The following is a 25095-nucleotide window of genomic DNA, read 5'->3' as shown; positions in this document are numbered from 1 at the left end:
TCATGCAGCGTATCATCGTCGCACCTACTTTCTGAGGTTTTGTCTGTATTTGATCTGTTTCTTCCCAGATTTTTGGCTACCATGCAAGCCAATGGCATTATTAGCATCCACATTCTCATTTAGGAAATTTTCATCTCTGATTTTTTTCACATACAACTTTTTCTCAATTGACTAGTAAGGGTGCTTTTTCCTCTCATTACTGACTAGTCCAGCCACCATCTCAAAGGAATAGATTACTAATACAAATGCTGCTGATAAGGATTGGTTTTGTGTTTCTTTTTGCATAATACAAAATCTCCAAAGACTAACTTTCCTTTTTTGTTTATCTGCTGTAGACCTTTCCAACCTCAGCTAATATGACTTTTCCCCCAGAGGGACTCTATCTTTAAATTTCTGTTGAGGAAATGTGGAGTAGGAAAAAAGCAGCTTATAGAAGATGGAGGCGAGGACAGGCGGCCTGGGAAGAATATAGGGATATTGTCCAGGAAGGTAGGGACCAGGTCAGGGAAGCTCAGGGCCAGTTAGAATGAAATCTGGCAAGGGATGTGAAAGATAACAGGAAGGGATTCTATAGGTACATAGCAAACAAAAGACAGACTAGGGACAATGTGGGCTCTCTCTGGAAGCTATTAGGAGAACTGGCTACCCTGAATTTGGAGAAGGCTGAGGTTCTGAATGACTTCTTTGCCTCAGTCTTCACTGTCAAATGCTCTGACCACATCACCCAAGTCTTGGAAGACAGATGCAGGGACTGTGAGAATGAAGACCTTGGGCCCACTGTAGGAGAGGATCAGATTCAAGATCGTAAGAACCTGAATGTGCACAAGTCCGTGGGACCTGATGAAATCCATCCGCTGGTCCTGAAGGAGCTGGCGAATGAAGTTGCTAAGCCACTGGCCATCATATTAGAAAAATCATGGCAGTCAGGTGAAGTTCCCGATGACTGGAAAAAGGGAAATATAACCCCCATTTTCAAGAAGGGGAAAATGGATGACCCAGGGAATTACAGACCACTCAGTCTCACCTCTGTGCCTGGCAAAATCTTGGAGCAGATTCTCCTGGAAGGCATGCTAAGGCAGATGGAAAACAGCAAGGTGCTTGGTGACAGCCAGCATGACTTCACTAAGGGGAAATCCTGCCTGACCAATTTGGTGGCTTTCTATGATGGGGCTGCTGAACTGATGGACAGGGGTAGGGCAGTTGATGTCATCTACCTGGACTTGTGCAAAGCATTCGACACTGTCCCACAGGACATCCTTGTCTCTAAATTGGAGAGACATCAATTTGATAGATGGACCACTCGGTGGATAAAGAACTGGCTGGATGGCCGCACGCAAAGAGTTGTGATCAATGGCTCAGTGTCCGGCTGGAGACCAGTAACGAGTGGTGTCCCCCAGGGATCGGTGTTGGACCGGTCCCAGTGACACCAAGCTGTGTGGTCCGGTTGATATGCTGGAGGGAAGGGATGCCATCCAGAGGGACCTTGACACACTTGTAAGGTGGGCTGATGCCAACCTTATGAAGTTCAACCACGACAAGTGCAGGGTCCAACACCTGGGTCGGAGCAATCCCAGGCACAGCTACAGGTTGGGCAGAGAAGAGATTCAGAGCAGCCCAGCGGAGAAGGACTTGGGGGTGTTGGTCGATGAGAAAATGAACATGAGCCGGCTTCAGTGTGCACTCGCAGGCCAGAAGGCCAACCGTATCCTGGGCTGCATCAAAAGGAGCGTGACCAGCAGGTCAAAGGAGGTGATCCTGCCCCTCTACTCTGCTCTTGTGAGACCTCACCTGGAGTATTGTGTGCAGTTCTGGTGTCCTCAACATAAAAAGGACATGGAACTGTTGGAACAAGTCCAGAGGAGGGCCACGAGGATGATCAGGGGACTGGAGCACCTCCCGTATGAAGACAGGCTGAGAAAGCTGGGTCTGTTCAGCCTGGAGAAGAGAAGGCTGCGTGGAGACCTCATAGCAGCCTTCCAGTATCTGAAGGGGGCCTATAGGGATGCTGGGGAGGGACTCTTCATTAGGGACTGTAGTGACAGGACAAGGGGTAATGGGTTAAAACTTAAACAGGGGAAGTTTAGATTGGATATAAGGAGGAAGTTCTTTCCCGTGAGGGTGGTGAGGCACTGGAATGGGTTGCCCAAGGAAGTTGTGAATGCTCCATCCCTGGCAGTTTTCAAGGCCAGGCTGGACAGAGCCTTGGGTGACACGGTTTGGTGTGAGGTGTCCCTGCCCATGGCAGGGGAGCTGGAACTAGATGATAAGGTCCTTTCCAACCCGAACTATTCTATGATTCTATGATTCTGACAAAAAAAAAAATAAAATCAAAATTTAAGACAAAAGTAGCTCGGCTTCTTCCTCTTCAGGCTCCTGACACAAAGAAAAGCTTGCAGTGTCTCCTGGTGTGTGTAGCAATGCCTGAAACCCTGGAAAATATCCCATCAAATGCTAATGAACCAGAGCCAGGAATAAATTGAGGAGTTAGTTATGTACAAATGTGTAATTAACCACTGTGTATTTTGTATGTTAGCAGTGTCAGGACAGGCTATAGGTCTTATTTCCAATCTCAGGAAGTATCATAACATTGCCTCAGCAATCAGACACCTGTTTTTAACGCTAAAATATCAAAGTTTGCATCCTGTTCTTCCTGCAGAAATGGTCTTCTGAGACTTTGTCTCTTTAATGGCACAAATCTCTGTAGAGAAAATATTTTTTAAGATAAACTCATTTTTATCAGTTATTATTTCAGTTGTTAAAACCACACAGCTGACCACACAGTGGCATATGTGACAAGTTTCTCAGCATGGGAATAAAAACCAAACGTAGCTGTTTACTATGGTACTGAGCGGGGTTTAGTTCAAAGAATAATGCACACAGATTTTTGTCATGCAAGCAGATTTTCCATTTTTGCTGTCAAAACTAAATATTGCTATCAGTAAGGTCATGTATATCCTAGCAACTTGCTGTGGACTGCCACAATTTTTTTTAGCTGTTGTTAGAAAGGCCTCAGTTAAAAACACTTCTCCCTTGTCCTAGGTTACTGCATGCACGTTGCCTTATGATACTCAGATATTTCCTGAAAATACAGTTCTGTGCAAACTTTTCCACCTTTTCTCAGACCTGTTCACCATTTCACAGTGAAACATTAGGCATATTTAAATTGTTTTAAAGTAAATTCATATAATACTTGAGATAGGGACTGTTTCCTTATTTGGTGATGGTATCTCAACACAACTTGATAACTCTATTTGAAAAGTTATTATTTGAAAAAGTTATTTATTTGAAAAGTTATTTATTTGAAAAGTGAATATGTGCAACCAAAACAGACATAGATCCTTCAGTTTATCTTTGGATTCCATCTCAGTCATTTGCAGTCTGTTCATTTTCATTACCAGTCTGAGTTACATGAAAGGGTAGTGAGGTGTTCAGTGACATTTGACATTACAAGTGACTGTATTACTGTTCTCACTGGTGTTTATTAGAAGATAGGAATTTAGATTAACCTTTGCATATGTTTTCTTCTCACCAAGCCAGGATGAACAGAGATGAAGAAGGACATGAACTTCAAAAAGTAGAAAGATGCAGGGAGAAAGCAACCCCTGGCTGGTAGTGCCTAACATAGCAATGAGTTGATGCCAGTGTAAAGCAGAGATCAAAATAGCACATGTAAGCAGTTTAGTGCATATTCATCTATTGGACAGATGATCAAGGAATTAGAAAGGAAAAAGCCAGGTATCTGTAACAGAATGGAGTGTTGGAAAGCTCATACTACAACTGGGAAGAATTTCAGGTAAGCAGGCCCTGGAACTGGATCCTGTACACCCACATCTCTAGTAGCAAAGGAAGACTTCGGATTTCTACTTTCCTCTGAGTAGTTGCATTATCTGTTCACCAAAATCTCCCTCTGTACTTCTCTCCCTGATTTGTGTTTTTGCCCTCTACTTGTCTGATCATGTCTAAATTTAGGTAAGAAATTTCTGAGATGCAGAGATGATCAGGGTTGTTCCCTAGAGGTGCCTAAAATACTTGCAGGTGCTATGATGTGATTAAAGCCAAAAGGGAAAGAGTCTTTGTTTTCCAAAGTGCTCTGAAATATTTGTACATCTATATTTTGGAATTTTGGGGGAGGTAGGGGAACCAAACGGGTGATTGAGTTTGGCCTGCCTTAAGGGATAAGAGGCCAATTTGTAAAACTGGATCTAAGCCTGGATTTCAAACACTCTCAGTACTTGACATGTGATAATCGCTCTTTGGAATTAGATTTAACAGCACTGAGGAAAGAGGTTAACATGAAGCCAACGTCAAGTATGCTGAACTCTGGTCATTGGAAATACCATCGCTAATATAAGTGTATTTCCAGTAGAACATCACAGCTTTGTTTATCAAATGCAGGCTTAGCCAAGTTAGTATCAGCTGCTGGAGATGGGTACAAAGGATGCACTGTCGAGTCTCTGATTTCCAAATTTGGGCCCTTCTTTCCATGATGTAACATACTTATCTGTTATATGACACTCTCAATGTGGAATAATTAATAATATAGAATTTTATCCATATAGTAGAATATGCATGCCTTTAGTTAATGTTTGTTGCTTTAACCAAAACAATTTGGTTATAAATTTTCTTGCACTTTTTTCAGTGTAGCTGAGCATTAATTACTGTCAAAGCACAGAAGGCAAAATGGTCCGTGGGCTGACTAAAAATTGCTAATACAATGCTGTGTCTTATTACTGGGGTAATTATTGCTAATACTATTTTGAGCTGCTATGTAATTAATATTATTTCTTGTAAGAATGAGACAATTCTTGGCCGTTTGAAACACAAACAGCACACCTAAAACAAAGTCTCCACTGATGCACAATGTTTTTCAGCCAGAAACCATGCAGCAAACACACCTGTTCCATTTTATGTGGATAGGGAAGAAGCAAAATGCCATTCAAAAGTGGGCCCAGGTGTCACTCACTGGTGCTAACAAATATTTGAGGAATGTGATGCTACTTAGAACTGTTACCTTTGCTCTTTTTAAAGGAACTTAATTTTTCATAGACTCTTAATGTGTGGTTAAAATAAACCTGAGATTTGCTGCATTAAGTAAAGCTGTTCCTTTTAAAGAAACAAGCACAGTGACACTATGTACTAGACACTGTAAGAAGAAATAGTAATACAGCCCTTAAAAAAGATAACAGGTAAAACGCTACACATCTTGTGATCACTATCAAAATCTGGTTTGTAAGGCTTGAAGAGAATGGGAGATGAGAAAACTAGTCCTTTTTTGAGAATAAAGATGGATAGTCATTACAAAGGGAGATGTTTACTTGGAAAACAAGCCTTCGTATTGGCCACCATCTGAATTATTCACTGCTGGATTAAAAATTAAATGCTAACATGGAACAAAATTCTTCTTTCTCAAATTAGGCGTGTTATCCTGAATTTCAATATTAAATACAAAAGCCAGGCCTTTATGAGAGGGCATGTACAAATACAGCACGTGCAAAGAAAAGTAAAGTAGATCCTAAAACTGTTAGCTCTTGCCTTGTTACACAAGGTAGCATTAAATGAGGAGGAGAGGGGAGAGGGGACAGAGATCGAGAGCTGGCAGAACGGCAGCCAGGCAAAGGCAGAAAATGGGAAATTACTTTTTACCTGCAAAACGTGAAAAAGGCTGCCCTGTTTCTTGATATTGCACAGGCCTCCACAGAGTTTAGAAGAATGAAAGACTAAAAATTTCAAGCACAGAATGGATAGAAATTGCAGACTACGTTTTTATCCAGGGGTTGATATGTCCAAATTACATTGCAGGAGCATGGACAAGACTGAGAACAAACTCAGAGGTAGAAAAAACGTGTGATTCACAGTAATTTTGCCATTTTAGTGGATATCATTTAATTCTACTGGATATTACATATTTTAGTGGATATTATTTAATTTAATATTTTATTTCTGTGAAAGGATAAAGAGGATTGTCATCATTACAGATTACTAAAGCCCTTGCCAGAAACACACCGTGGGTGGATGAAATGCCATCTTGTGCACCAGAGGAGCTGCCCTGGGATGGTGGCTTGGAACAGTTGAAATTGCAACACAATACAAATGCTGGGTAATGGTTAATCAGTATGAAAGTGTCTGCAGCTGCAGGTGGCCGTGGTCAGCTCAGGGCAGGGGCTGACTGCTAGCTGTGCATGGCGGTGCTGGGGAGGAGGTCTCCACAAAGGTAGGTCTTAAATTCTTTTAAAAGGATAGGCCCTCACCTGAACAGAGATGGTCGAAATGTTCCTAATGCATCTTGAAACGCACTCCTCATGCCAAGTGGCATTGACTCCGGCTTGCCCTCTCAGAGACGAAAGGGTGCAGGTGTGGCTGGTGTACAGCCCGGCTGGGGCAGCTGCCCTCATCACTGCCACCTGCACCTGTCTCTGGGGCAGCCCTGCCTGGAGCAGAGAAGAAACAGCAGTGGTGGCCATGCCTGTGGTTGTGCTTTGTTCCTGCCTGGGCCAGGGGAAGGTGATGGACTCCTGCAAGAGCACTGCTCAGTACCTGAGAAAAGGTAAGGTTGTGGGGTAGGGCTCAGCTGCCTGAAGAACTCCTTTTTATTAGGGAAAACCAAACAAAAAGGCAAACCAAACCCTAGGTCCTGCGGTCTCCTCAGCTAGGTGTGAGGCTGAAAACCTAATGGAGAGGTTTGCGGACTGTGGCCCTGGAGGTACATGGCCCAGTAACCAAACAGCCACATGGCTCTGGATGGTGTTGGGAGTCACTGAAAGGGAAGCAGCATATTGATTAGAGCTGAGGCTGGGCAAGGCTTCCTGCACCACAGCAAGGGCTCCCTCTCTTCTGCCCCTTGACTGAGAAGGGAGCAGGAACTGCCCCACTGCCACAGCATGTGAGGTGTGACCCAATGCTCTGAACGTGATTCGGCCAAAGGAGGTTCCAAAAGGCAAAGCAGGGAGGCATATGGAGTTCAAAGGGCAGTGCTGGAAGTTTTGATATGATGGTGTAATTCCAAGAATTACTGTCCTCCTGAAACTGCTAAAATATAAGGGCTTTTGAACAGTAATGACTCAGTACACAGCAGACTTTTACTGTGGTATTTGGGGAGTACGGTGTTGCTGTACTTAAGGGTATGTTCTGTTCTGGATGGTTTGCCTACAGCCTGTGTTGTGATGATATTCACAGATGGCTTTTGTACTAGAGGTCCTACTACCTGAAATGAAGGAATTCCCAGGTGGGGTTTTTTGTGTGCCTTTTGGTGTGTAACCTTCAGCCTGCTTCATAGGGAGCTCTGAAGTACATGGTGTAAGACTCAAAGACTGTGATCCAGGTGATGAGCTCAGCCCTGAGAACGGAAGTTTCTACTTACTATAGTTGTTCTAAGGCCAGCTGCATGACTTGGTGGTTAGTAGCTGAGATGCATTGTACCAGTCTCTCACAGTACATTTTATGCAGTTGTTAAGGAAACGTGTGGTACTGTATTCTGCTTGAGCTGATCTCTATCAATGTTGAAGTATATTCAGAGGTGGTTTTCCTTCTTTAAGTGATAAAACCTAGAGCTTTGCAAAGTCCTAGCAAAAACTATTAACATGGTATAGAAATAGAAGCAAGCCAAAACGTGGCTGCAGCTGTTGTTTACTGTATTATTACACATTTTGATTCCATATGTGACTCTGTGGAAAAGAAGTGCCTCAGAATAAGCAAATAAAAATCAAACAAATTGGAGAAAATAAGTACAGCTAACCCACCTTTAGCATCTAATTCCTACATTACAACAGAGATTTTCTGTATTCAATCTCAACTCCGTGAAGGATTTATTGTAGATCAGAAATGCCTCTGAGGCTAATCATGTCAGTGGAGTTTTTCCATAGAAAAATAAAATACTAAATTGCACATATGCTGAATGTGTTGAAGTTGTGTAGAATAAAAGAAAATTTGGACATTGCATTAATGTGATGGAGAATATTTTGATGATTTAATTTGCTAAAAAGCACGTGTAAGTAATTGCTGCTTGAGACACTGAAGTCAGACCGTTCACAGATGAAATGTTTCCACCTCCCAAGCAAGGATTCCTGATTAATGTTGCATTATAGTGTGTTATAAAGCACTGATAGGTCCTCAGCTTCTTCCTGTTGTTAACTATGTCTTACGTTTTGTCTGACAACATTTCATGCTTCTGTCATCTTAGAAAATACATTTTTCTAAATTCTGGTGCCATTATGAGTAACAAGATACCTCCTGTGCTCAGAAGAAGGGGTAAGATGTTCCTCTATTCTGATCAAGAGAATAGGATACTTGCATGCTTTGCATTTTTTGCATTACATGTCATTGACATGTATATGACATACCAGTTGGGGCAGAGTTTTTAGATGACATTGCCCATCCAAACCGCTCACACCAGGAACCATGGTATGATTTAGTATGTGACTAACTGAAGAAATCCCCTTTTTTCAACCGAAGTTGCAGGTGAATGCTATAGGTGGATTTCATGTAAGTGGCTGGTTTGAGAGACAGAGTAGGATAAAACCTACATTTAGCCCTCTTTCTGTGTGAAATGGGATGACTGCATCATTTTAAATCACTTTTTAAATACCCCCCCAGCTACTGTGTTTTTATAGTTACAGCAGTAACTTCAGATAAACCTACCATCTTAAACAAGATGGGTCCTTCTTTGCTTTACTGCGGTACTTTGATGTAGCTGACTCTCAAAAAGGATCAACTGCTCTGCTCCCAAGTGATATTGTAGCTAACCAGAACATTTATGTCTGATTACACGAGTATAAACAGCGTATATTGACTATTACAGTACTTAGTTTGACTTATAACTAACTTCCTGGATATTTTCCTAGCTTCTTGGCATATTCTCTGACAGGTGTGTTTCTTTGCTGTCATGAGCAGCAAAATCCAGGAAAACACACAGCTGAACAGCTGTCATACATGTGAGACCAGCAAAAGGGCTATCTTTAGTTCCTTTGAGTTTTTTTACTCTTGCTCCTGAATTCTTTTTCAAGGGTGAAATTGTAGCCTCCTTAACTCTTTGCAAAGCTCACCTCAAGTTCAGCAAAACAGAGATTTTAATCCTCATGAAGGTTATCATGTCTATTAAATTGAGTTTGAGCTTTTGTCGCATAGAAAGCAGTGCTTGCTGTTGTTATTAAAGTTGCTTTCCTTTGGAATCGTGTTTCTGTCCTCTCTGGCTTTACCATCATAATTTCCAAAATACTGTGTTTTGGAAAAAGAACAAAAATAATACATGTTAATAACCACGGGATGAAGGAAGCTTCAGCAGGGTTTGAAAGTGACACCATAAATTGCTTTTAATTCAGTGGATTTATGATTCCACAAAAGAAATTAAGAGATAATGTTTGTTACAAGTAGTAATCAAAATGAACGTATGATACAGGGATCATTTTTTTGCAGAGTCAGCTAGTTTGACTGTAGCTCTTCCCTAGTGCAGCAACTATAGAAACTAGTTTGTACTTCATATGCAATGTGTTCTGATTATCTGTAAAACACATACAAAGCTTTTATGTCAAAGCATTCATCAGTCTGAGTGCCCGGCCAAAGGAGTGACCCAGAGATCTTGCTCAGGTGGATTATGTTTACTGTGTTAAATGGGACTCGATCCTTCAACCTTTACTTACAGAAACATAACACAAGCTAATGTAGAGACATAATTTATAATGTAGGCTACAGGTTTTTTCCCAGTCATCTCTGGAACTATTTATAAGTAAAACATATATGCCTAGATGTCTGGTCAATATTTGATGGTATGAAGTATATAAAATTCATACTATCTATAATGAACAGCTGTCCCTGAATCCACAGTCATTACTCAGGGTAAGCTGCTGAGGCAGGATGCAGCTCTGTAGACCTGTGGCTGTGGGGACATGAGCCCCCTATCTAAGCCTGCCAGAGGCGGAGAGTCTGTGTCACCCAGTAAAGGAGCAGGGGCTCTAGGGGTGGTTAAAGTCTCCTGTGGGTACTGCGGCCCATGAATTTGAGGCTTCTTTCAGTTATCTGAAGAAGGCCTCATCTGCTTATGCCCAGTCATATGGTCTGTGGCAGACACCCAGCACAACATTGCTTATGTTGGTCTGCCCCTAATTTGACCCATAGGAGGTCAGCTGCCTCACGGCAGAGGTCCATGCACTCCTGATGCTCTCTCACACAAAGGGCAACTCCCCCTCTTGATCTTCCTGGCCTGTCATGCCTAAAGAGCCTCTATCCATTCATCACAGTACTCCAGTCCTGTGGGCTATCCCACCATGTCTTCCTGATGCCAGTGAGATTGTAGCCCTGCAACTGGCTGCAGACCTCTAATTCTTCCTATTTGTTTCTGAAGCTGTACATGGGTGCACATGCACTTCAAGGAGGCACCTAGTTGTGTTGATTTCCCAGAAAAAGTACCTTAGTATGTAATAACTACTCTCAGTGTCACTGAAAATTTTAAGTTGGACAGCTCTAGTAATAGAAAGTGTAGGCTGGCTCAGTGCATAAGATGGGAACCTGTTCCTGGACTGATGTGCAGGGCAGCTCTTTGGTTTCTAGTACAGGCTCTTACAGCGAGCATCATTATTTATAGCTGAAGATAAACTTCAGCAGGGCTGTGTTTGCTCTCCTGAAGTCCTGTGCTCTGAAAGATCTGCCTGGATAAGTAATACAGCTCAGAACTTTCCCTTGTGTCATGATTCAGTGCAGAGCTGGATTTGATGAATCCCTCCAGTCAAGTTACAGCCAAGCAGTTTGAATCCAAGAAGTTCTTTAAAAGCACACAGAAATTCAGATATGTTGTTCTGGTTCAAGTCAAACTCTAGTGAAGCCATGTGATGTAACTTAACACCAGTTTATGGCAAAGAATTTCAACACTCCACATATTTGACAGCTAGGTATTTTTTACGTAAGTTTGATAGGGTGTGCAATGTGACGTATGTCCTGTTCTACCTTGGTTGCCAGCATCATTTGCCACCAATATTTTTACTGTGGAAGCAAGACATGCAGTACTTTCAAACTCAGTTTTGCCGATATTTCTTTACCTCAAACCCTTCAGCTGGAGATTTTTCATATGGCTTGCATTGAAAAATTATTTGCATTGCATTTCATATGGTTTGCAATGCATATTCTGCATTGCTCTGTATTTAAACATGGCTTTGTATTGCTCAGTCCTAAGGTTCCATATAAGTTTTCTAGTCTGTCCTTACAGTGTGTCACAGATAAAATTACTGTGTCAAGACACCACAAAAATGCTTCTGTGTCTTTGGCATCAGTGCTGTGCATGCTGGAATCATTTATTTAATTTATATTTTTTTCCATTATTTAGAATGTAGAAACAGTAGCACATCTTCCTTTTAACTCTGGCTTTGATAAAGTTAAAAATACTGCTTCTGGAGAGGCTCTGTTCATTGGAAAGAATCAGAATTGTTTGGGTTGGAAGAGACCTTCAATATCATCTGGTTCCAACCCTCCTGCCACAGGCAGGGGCACCTTCCACTAGAGCAGACTGCTCAAAGCCCTGTCCAATGTGGGCTTGATCATCTCCAGGGATGGGGCAGCAACAGCTTCTCAGAGCAACCTGTGAAGAACTTTTTCCTAAAGTCTAATCTAAATCTCCCCTGTGTCAGCTTAAAGCCATTCCCCCCTTGTGTGTGTATTTAACCCACGAAAAATAGAATTAAATCTGGAAGTGCCAACTAGAAACGGTGTTCTGCAGTTAAAAAGAGGAAAGACCTTGTGAATCAAGAAGCAGCAGCAGTAAAGAGTCATACTTGAGTATCCTTTGCTTTTAAACTCAGCAGTTATTTTTCTCAGAAACCAAAACTACAGCTGTATACCAACATCAGATGTGATGAAGCTGAAACAGCGCAATGGATGCTTGTAAATGAGAAAAATCACAGAAGGTCTGTAATTGTTCACTGATGCAGAGACATCTCAATAGAAAGCATTCCAAACTCGGTGCTTAGCAATATGGGCAAATGCACTGTCTTTCTAGACTGTCTGTTTCTTTACAAAATACTTGTGTTGGTAATACCAGAGAGCTTTTGTGGTCTCTAATGTCCTACAAAGTATCTTGGTGCACCAAGGTCAGGCTTTCAGTTTTGCAATGTGATAGTTTACTCCTAATTTTTTTTTTTCCTTTCTTATCCAAATGTTCTACTTATTTTGATTATCCTGAGTTTCTCATCTTGTCCTCATTATCTGGGGAGGTTCTTGGCTCCTAAAAGATGATTAAAGCAAAAAGCTACACTAGCTTTTCTGGGTGGGCATTTCAAAAAATTTGGTGTATTTGAAAGTTATTTATTACCTTTGTACTAGATCTTTTGGTCCTTTGCGCAGTAAAACCAAGATACCAGAGAGCGCAGTGTATTTTTTCAGGTATAGCTCTATGCACTGTTAAATTTTTTATGCAAGAGATCTCCTAATTTACAAAGAAGGTGGCTGCCGCTTTGGGGTGGGTTTTCTTGGGTGACATTTTTTGTTTGTTTGTTTTTGGTTTTGTTTCTTTTTGAAGTGCTTTGTGGTTCGGTTGATACGCTGGAGGGAAGGGATGCCATCCAGAGGGACCTTGACACGCTTGTGAGGTGGGCTGATGCCAACCTTATGAAGTTCAACCACGACAAGTGCAGGGTCCTACACCTGGGTCGGAGCAATCCCAGGCACAGCTACAGGTTGGGCAGAGAAGAGATTCAGAGCAGCCCTGCAGAGAAGGACTGGGGGTGTTGGTCGATGAGAAAATGAACATGAGCCGGCTGCAGTGTGCACTTGCAGCTCAGAAAGCCAACCGTATCCTGGGCTGCATCAAAAGGAGCGTGACCAACAGGTTGAAGGAGGTGATCCTGCCCCTCTGCTCTTGTGAGACCTCACCTGGAGTATTGTGTGCAGTTCTGGTGTCCTCAACATAAAAAGGACATGGAACTGCTGGAACAAGTCCAGAGGAGGGCCACGAGGATGATCAGGGGACTGGAGCACCTCCTGTATGAAGACAGGCTGAGAAAGTTGGGGCTGTTCATCCTGGAGAAGAGAAGGCTGCGTGGAGACCTCATAGCAGCCTTCTAGTACCTGAAGGGGGCCTATAAGGATGCTGGGGAGGGACTCTTCACTAGGGACAAGGGGTAATGGGTTAAAACTTAAACAGGGGAAGTTTGGATATAAGGAGGAAATTCTTTCCTGTGAGGGTGGTGAGGCACTGGAATGGGCTGCCCAGGGAGCTTGTGAATGCTGCATCCCTGGCAGTGTTCAAGGCCAGGCTGGATAAAGCCCTGGGTGACATGGTTTAGTGTGAGATATCCCCATGGCAGGGGGGCTGGAACTAGATGATAAGGTCCTTTCCAACCCTAACTATTCTATGATTCTATGCTTTTTCCCTTCTTAATATGAAGCAGTTTCAAAACTTCAAATATGACCTTGTGCATTATAGGAGATAGGTGAGGAAAGTATCTGAAGGGAGAGTGTAAAGAAGATGGGGCCAGACCATGGGATAAGAGGGAATGGGCATATACTGAAACACAGGAAGTTCCACCTGGACATGAGGAAGAACTTCTTTACTGTGAAGGCAAATGAGTGTTGGAGTTGGTTGCCCAGAGAAGTTGTGGAGTCTCTCTCCCTCAAGACATTAAAGAGCCTTCAGGACACAACCCTGAGGAATGCACTTAGGTGACCCTGCCTGAGCAGGAACGATGGACTAGATGTCTCCTGGTGGTCCCTTCCAGCCTCAACCATTCTGTGAGTGTTTGGATAAGCGGGGTTTGGGTGTCATTTTTGGTCGTTTTCATTGATGCTTTTTTTGTCTTTAGAAGTCTTATTTGAAAGACACTCTTGTCCTAAAAAATCCATTTGCTGTTAATAATGTCTCTGCAATCAAGCATTTATGAAAGTGCTGCAATATCTGGTTTGCAACAAAACTGTTACTGTTTGGAAGATGAATCATTTTGTTTAAATACTGATGGAAGTTTTTGTTTTGCAACCCTGTCCTTAAGTGTAACAAAATGAAAAGTTGAGAACAAAAAGGTTTGAGAGGTTAGCTCTATGAATGTCTTCCTAAACGAATACTAGAGCTATACAGTGTTTCTTAATGCTTTTGAGGGTCTTCCTAGATAGGACTTCAGATTGTTAGACTGTATCATTAAAAAATGTTTGCAAAAATACTTAATATACGTTTCATACTAGTGAGTGAAATTCACTCCATGCTGCTAGATAGAAACAAATAATCTCAATTTCTAACTTTTTAATTCCTAGAGAAATAGGTTTTATGAGGACTCAAAACTATCCCTATTTAACTTGCTCAGGTTTCCCAAATATCTTATTCCAGATGACAACTGACTGTCTTTATGCCAAACTCTGAGGTATCTGTAAGACTGGATTTCAAAGTGTCAGTGTCGTTATAGAGTATACATCAAATTTGGGGCAGGGGGAGGGAGGGAAGGAGAGAGTACAGGAACCTAGCTTGTCTCCAAAGAACTTCACACACTCCTGAGGCCTGGGACATACCTGAGGTCATGTTTCATTAGCCTTTGGCAATAAATTGTGTTTAGCTGTCACTGGTACTAAATAGTGCTGATCTAACCTTGTCTAGACATGTTGGTTGCAGGGTTTTTTCCCCCCTAGAAACTTACTCCATTCCCCACCCCCAAAGTTTAAAAGTATTATTATACTGCATATGGGTATTTATGCTCCAGCAGGGCCTTGTGAAATCTTCCACAGTGTGGTTTATTTAGGAGCGGACCATCTGAACCTAATTCAGTCTCTTGTTTTCAATTTGTTCAGGAATTATTATTATAAACTCTTCAATGTGGAAATAGTCATTGACTTTTACAGTGTTCTAACCATGTCCTCTTTTTGCCTCTTTTAATAACCTCATTTAATGAACAGTGTCGCTTGCTGGGATATGGGATTACCTGTGGTTATCACACTGATTCCCACAGTGTTCATGACAGGGACAGTCCTAGTTCACAGCCTCTACCTGCAGCCTAGCTTCCTCTCTCAGTTCTCTGGGCAGCTGATGCCTACTCTGCCCAAAACCAGAAAGGACAGTAGCACAGCCATGCTTCACTGATAGTGAGGCAACCTTTAAAGTCCAGTCACTCTGCATATGTTCGTATTTTTGTTTAGCTTTGTATGGTTCTTCCCTGTGGTGGTCAGGGTGAAGCAAAACCTTAAGAGGTATTATCTTTCTTTAAATTAATCTACCCATATTCCATAAGAGGTTTCCAGAGTCATCCAGGAAGTTATGAAGATGTTCCTGCGTGGTACTCTGGTGCTTGCTATTAAACCCAACTTCAACAGGCCTAGCTGCTCCCTCTCAAGTGTTACTTTTCTTTAAAGACTACTAAGTGGGGAAAAAAAGGAGATCAAATTAATCACATTGGCACAGGACTACCAAGGCATCAGAGGGAGAGCTGTGCAAAGTCTTCAGGTACTATCTTGGTTGTTTTTCATCAGTGCACGGTTCAATCCTAATCTCCTGAGCCATTTGTGCTGTTGTCCTCAGCTGCACCTCTCATTAGGAGCTCACTTGTATAGGTCCCATTAAGTCTGAAAAGAACTGTGAGTAGGTACTAGCTTTACACAGTGGACATGATACCTTCTAAATAAGCTTATCTAATATAGCATAGTGATTTTCAAGAACATTCACTACTACAGCCTGAAATGCAGCTCTAGTAGAGAGTCTTCTGTTAGTTTTACTCTGATGTCTTTCCTCAAGGGTAAAAGATAGCATTCTGCAGTGTATGGAATACAAATGCTTTCACCGTATCAACACAGGGAAGTGTGTGGTGTTCTGCTCCGACTTATTTGTACTGTGATAATGCTTTTGGAATTGGTTTTAGCTCTCCACAGTGCTCTAATTGTAATAATAGATGAAAATGCAAATGTTACTGTTCAAAACAGCAGTATGTTCTTCTAACTCAAATGGAACTTTATTATGATAGGTATGTATTTACTGCTGTCCTGGACTGAGGTCAGTAAGACCTGGCACTGTCAAGATTATTTTTTTATTTGGATGCTCAAAATGATTTATATAGGTGAAAGGAAAACTTGGGTTTGTGTTGAGTCCTAGGCTACTCAATGCTTTATGATTTATTCTCTCACGGGAGAGCTCTCAGTATATTTTAAAGGATATAGTTATGAATTTCTATTCTTGTGCACTTCTTCAAACCAGCCTGATAGGTAAAAACTGCTGCTTATAAATATTTTCTCTGTTAAAGAGAGATTACAACTGCATTTATTTTATTTCATTCAAATTAATGTTAGAACTGTGCCTCAGTTGGAGGCAAGATTTTTGAAAGTTTAGGAATACTCCTGAGCACCTCTGGGTCTTCAAGGGGAAGGAACTGTGAAGCTTGAATTTGGACTTAAATGTTTTGAAAGGGCAGACACAAGCTGTAAGCACTATAAGACTGTGGAAAAGGAGAGGTGTCCATTTGAAACCTCTTGAATTTCACTGTTAATGGCTGTACCTGTTCATCAGACTGCATTAATACGTGTGAATTTCACCTTGATTTATGAAACAGGCCATTTTCTTTCAGCAAAGGAAGCTTGTAGGGGGGAAAGCAGTCCTGGTTTTCTATATATACTTGAATACTCACGGATACTCTGTCACACCTTGCAGCCTTTCAGCAGTAACAGGCCCAAGTCACAGTAAGCAGAAAGTACAGTCTGGCTGTGCCCTTGATGAGGGAGCTGATCTTGTTATGCTGTGGTTTGTCTAGAGGAGCTCAAGCCTTATACTCTGAGGGTGGCATTTTTCTTATTTATTTGTTCTCTCTTTAGCCCTGCATTTTTTACTTGCTGGCTGCAGGTCAGTCGCTGCTCAGCCAGCAGCTGTACTGGCCAATTCAGAGTCACTAAGCTGAACTAAAATGTTAGCTTGTCTGTTTGTCACTAGGCTTCCCAGGATTTCCAGCAGTAAATCTGGAAAATACATCTAATCCTGCTGAGGCATTCTCCAGCTTTTCTGACATGAAGGATCGTGTAGTGACCATTGTGCTTTGTGGGTAGCAATGGGACACAAACCAGTGATGAGGAGCCGTGTGATCAGGGGGAAAAGGGGGAGTTTATTTGCTATTTCTGGGTTGGGGAAGAAAGGCAGTTAAACTTTATATTAATGAACTGACTACAGGAAACAGACCCAAAATCCAAAAATCCTGCCAAATGTTAACATTTTGTTGACTGTAGAATTTTTTCAGTTTATACACCTGCTGTAAAAGTCCTTTTTATCAGAAGTTGGCTCATTTCCAGAGATGAATATAAGCCTCTGGCCAGTAATGGACAGAATAATAGAGAGAAAAAAAAACAACATCACAAGCATCTGTCCACAATGATTTACTCACATTTTCATCCACATGGAAAGCAAATGTTTTCATTAATTTGCTGCAAGTTTACTTCTGTTGTTTTCCTTACCATTTTTCTTTAGTATTGGTTTTACATCTTAATACAAATAATCTGATCTATATTTAGATATATAGAATCATAGAATAGTTAGGGTTGGAAAGGACCTCAAGATCATCTAGTTCCAACCCCCCTGCCATGGGCAGGGACACCTCACACTAAACCATCCCACACAAGGCTTCATCCAACCTGGCCTTGAACACCGCCAGGGATGGAGCACTCACAACCTCCCTGGGCAACCCATTCCAGTGCCTCACCACCCTAACAGGAAAGAATTTCCTCCTTATATCCAATTTAAACTTCCCTTGTTTAAGTTTTAACCCGTTACCCCTTGTCCTGACAAAGAGTCCCTCCCCAGCATCCCTCTGCACTTGTTCCAGCAGTTCCATGTCCTTTTTATGTTGAGGACACCAGAACTGCACACAATACTCCAGGTGACGTCTCAGGAGAGCAGAGTAGAGGGGCAGGATCACCTCCTTCGACCTGCTGGTCACGCTCCTTTTGATGCAGCCCAGGATACGGTTGGCTTTCTGGGCTGTGAGCGCACACTGAAGCCGGCTCATGTTCATTTTCTCATCGACCAACACCCCCAAGTCCTTCTCTGCAGGGCTGCTCTGAATCTCTTCTATGCCCAACCTGTAGCTGTGCCTGGGATTGCTCCGACCCAGGTGTAGGACCCTGCACTTGTCGTGGTTGAACTTCATAAGGTTGGCATCAGCCCACCTCACAAGCGTGTCAAGGTCCCTCTGGATGGCATCCCTTCCCTCCAGCATTATCAACCAGACCACACAGCTTGGTGTCATCGGCAAACTTGCTGAGGGCGCACTCAATCCCACTGTCCATGTCAGTGACGAAGAGGTTAAACAAGACCAGTCTCAACACCGATCCCTGAGGGACACCACTCGTTACCGGTCTCCAGCCGGACATCGAGACATTGACCACAACTCTTTGTGTGCTTATAACAACGTAACTGGAAAGAAAGATGAAATTGAAGATAGCTACCGAGGTACCATAAATTATAGTTTATCAAATTTGTTTTCAGATCCCCACTGCATCTTAACTATGAAAGGTAGAAACCCCCCAGATTTTCATCATAATTTTGTTTTCCTTGTCATAGAGGTGGCTGTGCTGACAGGAAAGTTGAAGATGGCAACGTAAACTTTAAAAAGGAGAGAGAAATACTTATGGTTTCTCAAAATGGAATGAAAGCTGATTATTTCCGTCTGGTGTACAACACCTTTCTGTCCATAGAAACAGTACACAGTGGAAGCATTTGGCTCCAGAATGATCTTGCCAGATAAACCAGAGGGGGGATTTGAGAAGCCTGTTCTGATGCTGTAACTCCTTGTGAACTTGGACTTTCTTGCACAGCTGGTACAGAAAACCTGGGAAGCCTCTGTGCAGAAGCAGACAGATACTCCTTGCTAGGCTTTTTTATTTAAGTGTTCTGAACTGCTGGATCCAGCTTCGGGCAGAAACTGAGGAAAATCTAAAGTGGTATTGCTTGAGATCTTGTGAGTTTTTTCCATAAAATCTATGCAGTTGTATGTTTCATATATTGGAATAAACATGTCGACCTCTGGGTGATTCCCTTTGGAAAATGCCCAGCTCTTAACATCTTTTCTGATTTGCTCACTGTTAGTGCTTTCACAGTTGCTGATGTGGAAATGAGTAGCTCTCTCCCAATTATCTGAAATGAGCAGTGATGCTTCTGTTCTTCTTCTCCTTTGCTGTGTGCTGGGAACAGGTAGCTGGCTCTGGCAGTGTGTGCCAGCTGCTATCTGTCTGCTTTCAGAGCAGCCAGCCTCCACTTGATCTTCTGATGAGCATCTCCAGAAGAGGTTTGCCAAGGCAAAATGCATCCAGGCTTACCTTTGCTCTCCAGGACAAGCTAAGCAATACTTTACAATTGTTTTGATCCACCGGAAGTAGCTCTGATTTATTTAAATGAATAGCACATCTGGCTCCCCTGTTTGCTGTCCGAAAAGCTGGCTCCTATTTTCCATGGCCTCACTCCTCCGTCCACCCCCACTCTCTCCTCCTTCTCCCAGAGGAAGACAGAGCTGCCATACGCCATAGCAATCCTCAGCGCTGGAAGTGGCCAGTTCAGGACAACTGGAAAGGAATTTGAGCCATTACTGGAATTCTAATCTCAGACTCTTCTAGAAAAGCGCTTTACAGCTTTTTGCTTGTCCTCTTGGGTCTGATGTTTGACAGGAAATGAGTTTGAAGGGTTCAGGAGCAGGTCACAGAACTGCCTTGCTGCCAGCTGCTCTGCCGACCTTAACAGTGTGTTTGCAGAAATCTGATACACTTGCTTATTATTAAAGCCTTTTCTCTGAGAAAAATTACTTCCAAAGCCAGGTCCTACCAGACGTATTGCTAGCATATTGCATCCTCGCCTCTCTGAATTCTTCTCCACTGACACTTGTTATGACCTAAGACTCTAGCCATCTGAAAAATGCTGTTTTGTAATTCAAGGCAGAGTGAACAATTGTGTTTGCAGGCATGTTTATGTTTGTCTTTTGCAGCACTCATTTTGTTTGTCCCTTATACGCCCATCTGTGGGACCTCAAAGAAGTCCAAGTACTTTCCTGATCTTGCATAATTAATGTTGGACTTAATAAAATACCTCAAATCTGGTCTCAAGGAAGCAATTTTAATGGATGGGTTGACTGTTTCCTGTGTAGCAGCTGAGAAGTATATTCCCAAGCAAATTTAAAAATAAAGCAGCCTCCATACTTTCTTGGAATCCTTTTAGCAAGTCAGTGTTGTTCAGACTAGTACGAAGTTCAAATAGGCCGTGGAGACTAATGGCATGTCTCACTTTCTTCACTGTGTTTCTGATTTAGAAATTGCTTTCCAAATGCAAAATACCAGAGCGGGGCAGACCAGATCAGGACAGTGTGGAAGCCCCATAACAGAGCTATGCTGGCAGGAATATTGCAACTAAAAAGCTATAGCAGGAGTCCCCTTGATCACCTGCTCTCTGTCTTCCCAAGAGGACAGTTTAGCAATTCTGTACGTTACTTTGTAAAGGGATGTGTATAGAGAACAATCCTTGCACAGAGCCTCTACTTCAAACACAGAAGGCTTGTTTTTTACGCTTTTCTTCCAAGAAGTTTAGGTGTTCTTGCAAAAATAATTAAGGAGATTAAATTAAAATAACACAGAATTGGTAAGACTGGCTATTTCATTGTCCTTTTTTAGCATCTTTGCCTTTTTCTTTCTCTTATGTCTTCACTTATGTAGGAATTTGGCTCATCTGCAGATTCTGCTACTTTAATATGTTGGTCAGTTTGCACTTCAGGTCAGCCTTCTCAAGTGTCTGCTGTCTCTCCAGAATCAGTGTGCCCTGGAAAACTGAATTGTGTGCAAGTACACTAACAAAAGTCAGACACATGGGATACATAAATGTACCATTATTTTAACTTCTTTGTTTAACTGATGAAAAGTCCTCCAGAAATCTTGAACAACTGAAATGGGCTTGCTAGCCCAAAAGACATATAATATGTGGATCACAATACTTCAGCACTAATCACTTGTGGCTCCTGACACAGTTTAAAAACTAATACACAGGCCAGTCTACTACTAATGCAGAATTGAATAGTAACCATCTGATTCAACAGTATGATTACCAGACTTGACCGCACTGAGTAAAAATAAGATGAACCTTTTGCTTCAGAACTACATACGTACAGCACTCTATAGAATGGAAAAGCCAGGAATTAATAATAAGGAGGATTTTGATTTAAATGTTTTTCTTCCCCTTGTCTTCCCTAGGGGTTCTTAAAAGTCCTGCTGCCTATTCTCAGCTGCACTATTTGAGAGGAGCTACTTCTGTCTTAACAGGAGCTCACATTTAAATAAATGAGTTGAAACGTGGCAAAACTATTACATTATTTGTTTGTGCAATGGCTGCTGTTGAGTATGGGTAAATAGAACAGGTCAGGAATGGCACAGATTATGCCAAAGCCAGTTGAAGAAATTAAAGCTTATTGCCTGCTCAGGACCTCCTTCTTGTTAGGATATAGTCAGGGCTTTGTATGTAAGACCTGGAAAGAGGGGAGGGGAGAAACCCACCATGTAAAAGCAGCAACAAAAGCCATCAGTGCTCCAACAGTCAGGTGCTTTTGCTAGTGCATCCTTCCCCAAAAAGAGAACAAGTTCTCATGCTGCAGGAGCTGTAACAGACTGCACAATTTCCCATTAGAGTACTTGGGAAATTTAAAACAGTGAACAAGTTACTTGGAAGGAATGCTCTGTGCACCTCCTTGCTACTGGATGAGGCAGAAGTCCTATCTACACGACCCCTCGGATAAAACCTCCAGCACTATAAAGTGGCAGCTCAAATTCACATGGGATCCAAGCACTCACTTTCATGTCACAACTGGGTCTTCAAAGTAGAGGACATGTGGGCACTAATAATCACTGACCTTTATTTATGAGTTTCTATCCTCTTCTGTGGTATAACAATAGTTTTGGATGCTCCCAGTGCATCAGGAGAGATACATTTAGCATGTGCAAGATGAAAAACTTTGGGGTAGTGTGGGTAGCAATTGGGCACACTGATAGTGGAGTAACTATGCACATGACATGCCTCAAGATACCAACTATGTTAATCCTTTTTCTAGATGAGATAGACCATGGGACCAGCCTTAGCAGCAGGAGTCAGTACTTTAGAATCAGAAAAGAACATGTAATTTGTTTCTTTTTTTAATTGTTGAAGGATGCCTTGTTGAGATAAGCCTAATGAAAATATTTTCTTCCATAAACATCACTATTTCTAAGACCTGTTTTGAGTATGACAGGGGAAGCGATTTGTTTTCCACATTTGTTTTGAACAGTCGAGCTAATGAAGAAATGAATGTGTCTGTTAGTACAGCAATAATGGAGTTGTAACATACCTCTGTAATAAGGCTGGATGTATCTGAAAGAGCATCTGTTCTAGTCATTAAATGAAGATAAATATTTATTCTTCAAAATAACAATCACAAAAATTATCTAAATTAATAAAGCACTTCTGCCTAATTCGTTGGGAATATCATATCCTTCTTATTAAGGAAATGGAAAAGTTGACTTGGTTTCATCCGTAGGTGGACTCATGTGAAGTATGATAAAAGCAACGAGACTTAAGCTTGGCTTAAGCACACTGAAGTGAGAATGAAGCAATTGGAGGACAACAAATTTAGTGCTAGGGGAAGAAATGGGAATAGAGACAAAACCTCATCTCAGTAATTTGATTTACAGCAGGCTATGGTGGCAAAAGCCACAGTAGCCTGGTTCTTGGCCAATGGTGACCTGCTAAAACCAGCATGCAGTACATTGTTCCTTTAGGCCATTTGGCCACGACTTTGCTGACAGCTTTCATAAACTCAGTGTTAAGGTGTGAGAATCAAAAGGTTCTAAATCCTTACTGAAGGGGTAGTCAGCCTTCCTGACCGTTTTACCAAAATATCTATGTGGCAGGGGACACAGGACATATTTCACTTCTACATCTGTATATCCAAACCCAGAGAACGGATAACCTTCAAAAGCAGCTCATGGAAAGAAGAGAGCAGGAGCTTTCCAGAGACCTTATCTTCCTGTTACAGAGGCTGTGATTATGTTTACAGCTCTCCTTAATTCCTGCCTCAGCACAGCACTGCTGTGGTGGTGTTCTCCTGCGTGCAGTGCCCTGGAAGCCTGTCACCTCCATAGGTTTCCCTCTTTACCCATGTGAACATAATTAGCTAAATCTTTTGATCATTCAGTTGCTCCTCTGCATCCTAAGGAGCTCAGAACTGCAGCTTTTAACTCCCTCTTTGCTAGCTGAATTTTTCTTTAAATTTTTAGGCAGATTAGCCAGGTACATTGAAGAAATAAACATCAAAAAGGAAGCTCAGTCTTGGAAAGGTTAAAGACAGGCTAATGGCTGTATAGGAGCCTCAGAGTACAACTACTGACCCAGTGAAGTCACCTTGATGGAACCGCTGAACATCACTTCGCTGCATATGGTATGGCTTTGGGAGATTCTTTTGCTTATGTTTATGTGATTTTGTTTTCTTAAAGAAGAACATTCCATCTTACCACAGTGGAAGCTGACAAACCAGTACTGCCCTTGGCAGGGCCTTTGTTTCAGATAGTTCATATCAGAAAGGGGAAAAAAAAAAGGAAAAAAAAATGTGACCCAAAAGATAATAATGATTCCAAGAATCATTAATTTTCCCCTTCTGGACAGAGGCCTGAAAAAACTTGCTTGTAAAGGCAGAATTTCAGGGGAAACTCCAACTTAAAGAGTCATCCTTGACTTGCAAGCCAAACAACTGTTAATGATGAATTAAGAGCAGTTTTAAGTCAAACCTGCATGTGGATTCTCCCCGTTTTGTCATAGGCTACCAGCTTTTCACATTTAAAGGTTCTCTTCACTGTTGTTAAAGAGCTACACAAGAATCAGAGGAAACAAAGAGCTTGACTGCACAGAATGTTATCAAATGTACAAGTTCACTGGGGTGGAGAGAAGGAGCACAACAACGCTATTCTGTATAATCACCTCTAGTCATCCTGGGTATGCTGTTAGTAAATGGGTGGAAAACAATGTTGAAAACAAATGTTTTCTTGAAGTGATGTTATTCACGGAAGTTCACCCTTGAGTGCTGAGGCTAGATGCACTGAGGTTTTACTGCCCCATGGGGTCTGTGATTACCCTGAAGGAAAATGCTGATTAAATATCTCTTATCTGAAACAAACTCGATTCTTCTTGCAGAGCTGCTTTAGTAATCATCTCTTGTGGCCCGATCGAAAAAATCCAGTGGAGCTGCAGTGGGATTCGTTTCATTGACTTCAGTAAGCTCTGGATCATACCCATGAGGAATGAAGAATGACTCTCCCCTAATCTCTTAAATTCTTCTCCTCTCTTGTTCCAAAGCAATTACAAAACTGATGAAATGGAAGGAATAGTTTCTCTTGGTCTCGTGTTCTTCATCAATCTTCGGGTTTATTTTAGGCTATAAATCGCTCTAATCATGGATGCTTTCTTGTTTTTGTCTTACAATGTTTAGCTACAGAAGGCCAAAATGCATGTTTACTGCCCTTCTGCAGCTGCTGTTGTACTGAGATTGTTTATCTGCTTAGTGCCTGTCTGCTGTGGCTTCTTAGGTATTTCACAATCTGAGAAGCTCAAAACTCTACTGAAGAGTTTTCAAATTGATAAGAGAACTGAACCACAATGTTCAGGGCGGGGGGGGGGGGGGGGGTATCTATTGGTCTGAAAAAGCTAGGGTTTTTCTCCTTTTCTGAAGGCAATTCTGAGGGCCAGCGTAAAAATAGCAATTTTCTGTGGCTGTGCTGTCTGGTGGTGCTACATGGTCCATTTCATTGCTGGCAGAGCACAGATGTGTGCAGCAAAAGCTTTGCTTAAGGGTTTGCATCAGGCTACTAACAAAATACATACAGTGATTTTATATAGTTGAATTGTATGTCCATAAACATTGTGCAGTGAATACTGTCATTACACAGCCAAACCACTCTTAGCTATGTATCACTACAACTGACCAGTGTTTCAGTGTTTCCAAACAAGCACTGGGCTCTTCAGCCAGGCTTCCCAAGATGCTTTGTCACTGCTGTGTAAAATCCTGGGACTTTACATACTGTGTGTTGTGGCATCCAACTGCAAGATGATGGAATTTTGAGGCTTGGAGTGAAATTTAAATTCCCATGATTCTTCCTATCTCACATCCATCTCTG

At 41.9% G+C, this 25095-nt stretch overlaps 1 long non-coding RNA gene across 2 annotated transcripts in view; it reads left to right on the top strand.

The window, feature by feature from the left end:
* The first annotated feature begins 6181 nt into the window (after nucleotides 1–6181).
* The window catches only part of LOC136016201 (uncharacterized), a 62249-nt gene continuing 43335 nt past the window's right edge, over nucleotides 6182–25095 (top strand). For both annotated transcript variants that reach the window (XR_010613530.1, XR_010613529.1), the window contains exon 1: nucleotides 6182–6211. This is a non-coding gene — a long non-coding RNA (uncharacterized LOC136016201). The remainder of the gene's footprint in view (nucleotides 6212–25095) is intronic.

Source organism: Lathamus discolor, chromosome 6, assembly GCF_037157495.1.
Source record: "Lathamus discolor isolate bLatDis1 chromosome 6, bLatDis1.hap1, whole genome shotgun sequence".
Classification (NCBI taxonomy): domain Eukaryota; kingdom Metazoa; phylum Chordata; class Aves; order Psittaciformes; family Psittacidae; genus Lathamus; species Lathamus discolor.
This window is presented reverse-complemented; position numbering and strand designations above follow the sequence as displayed.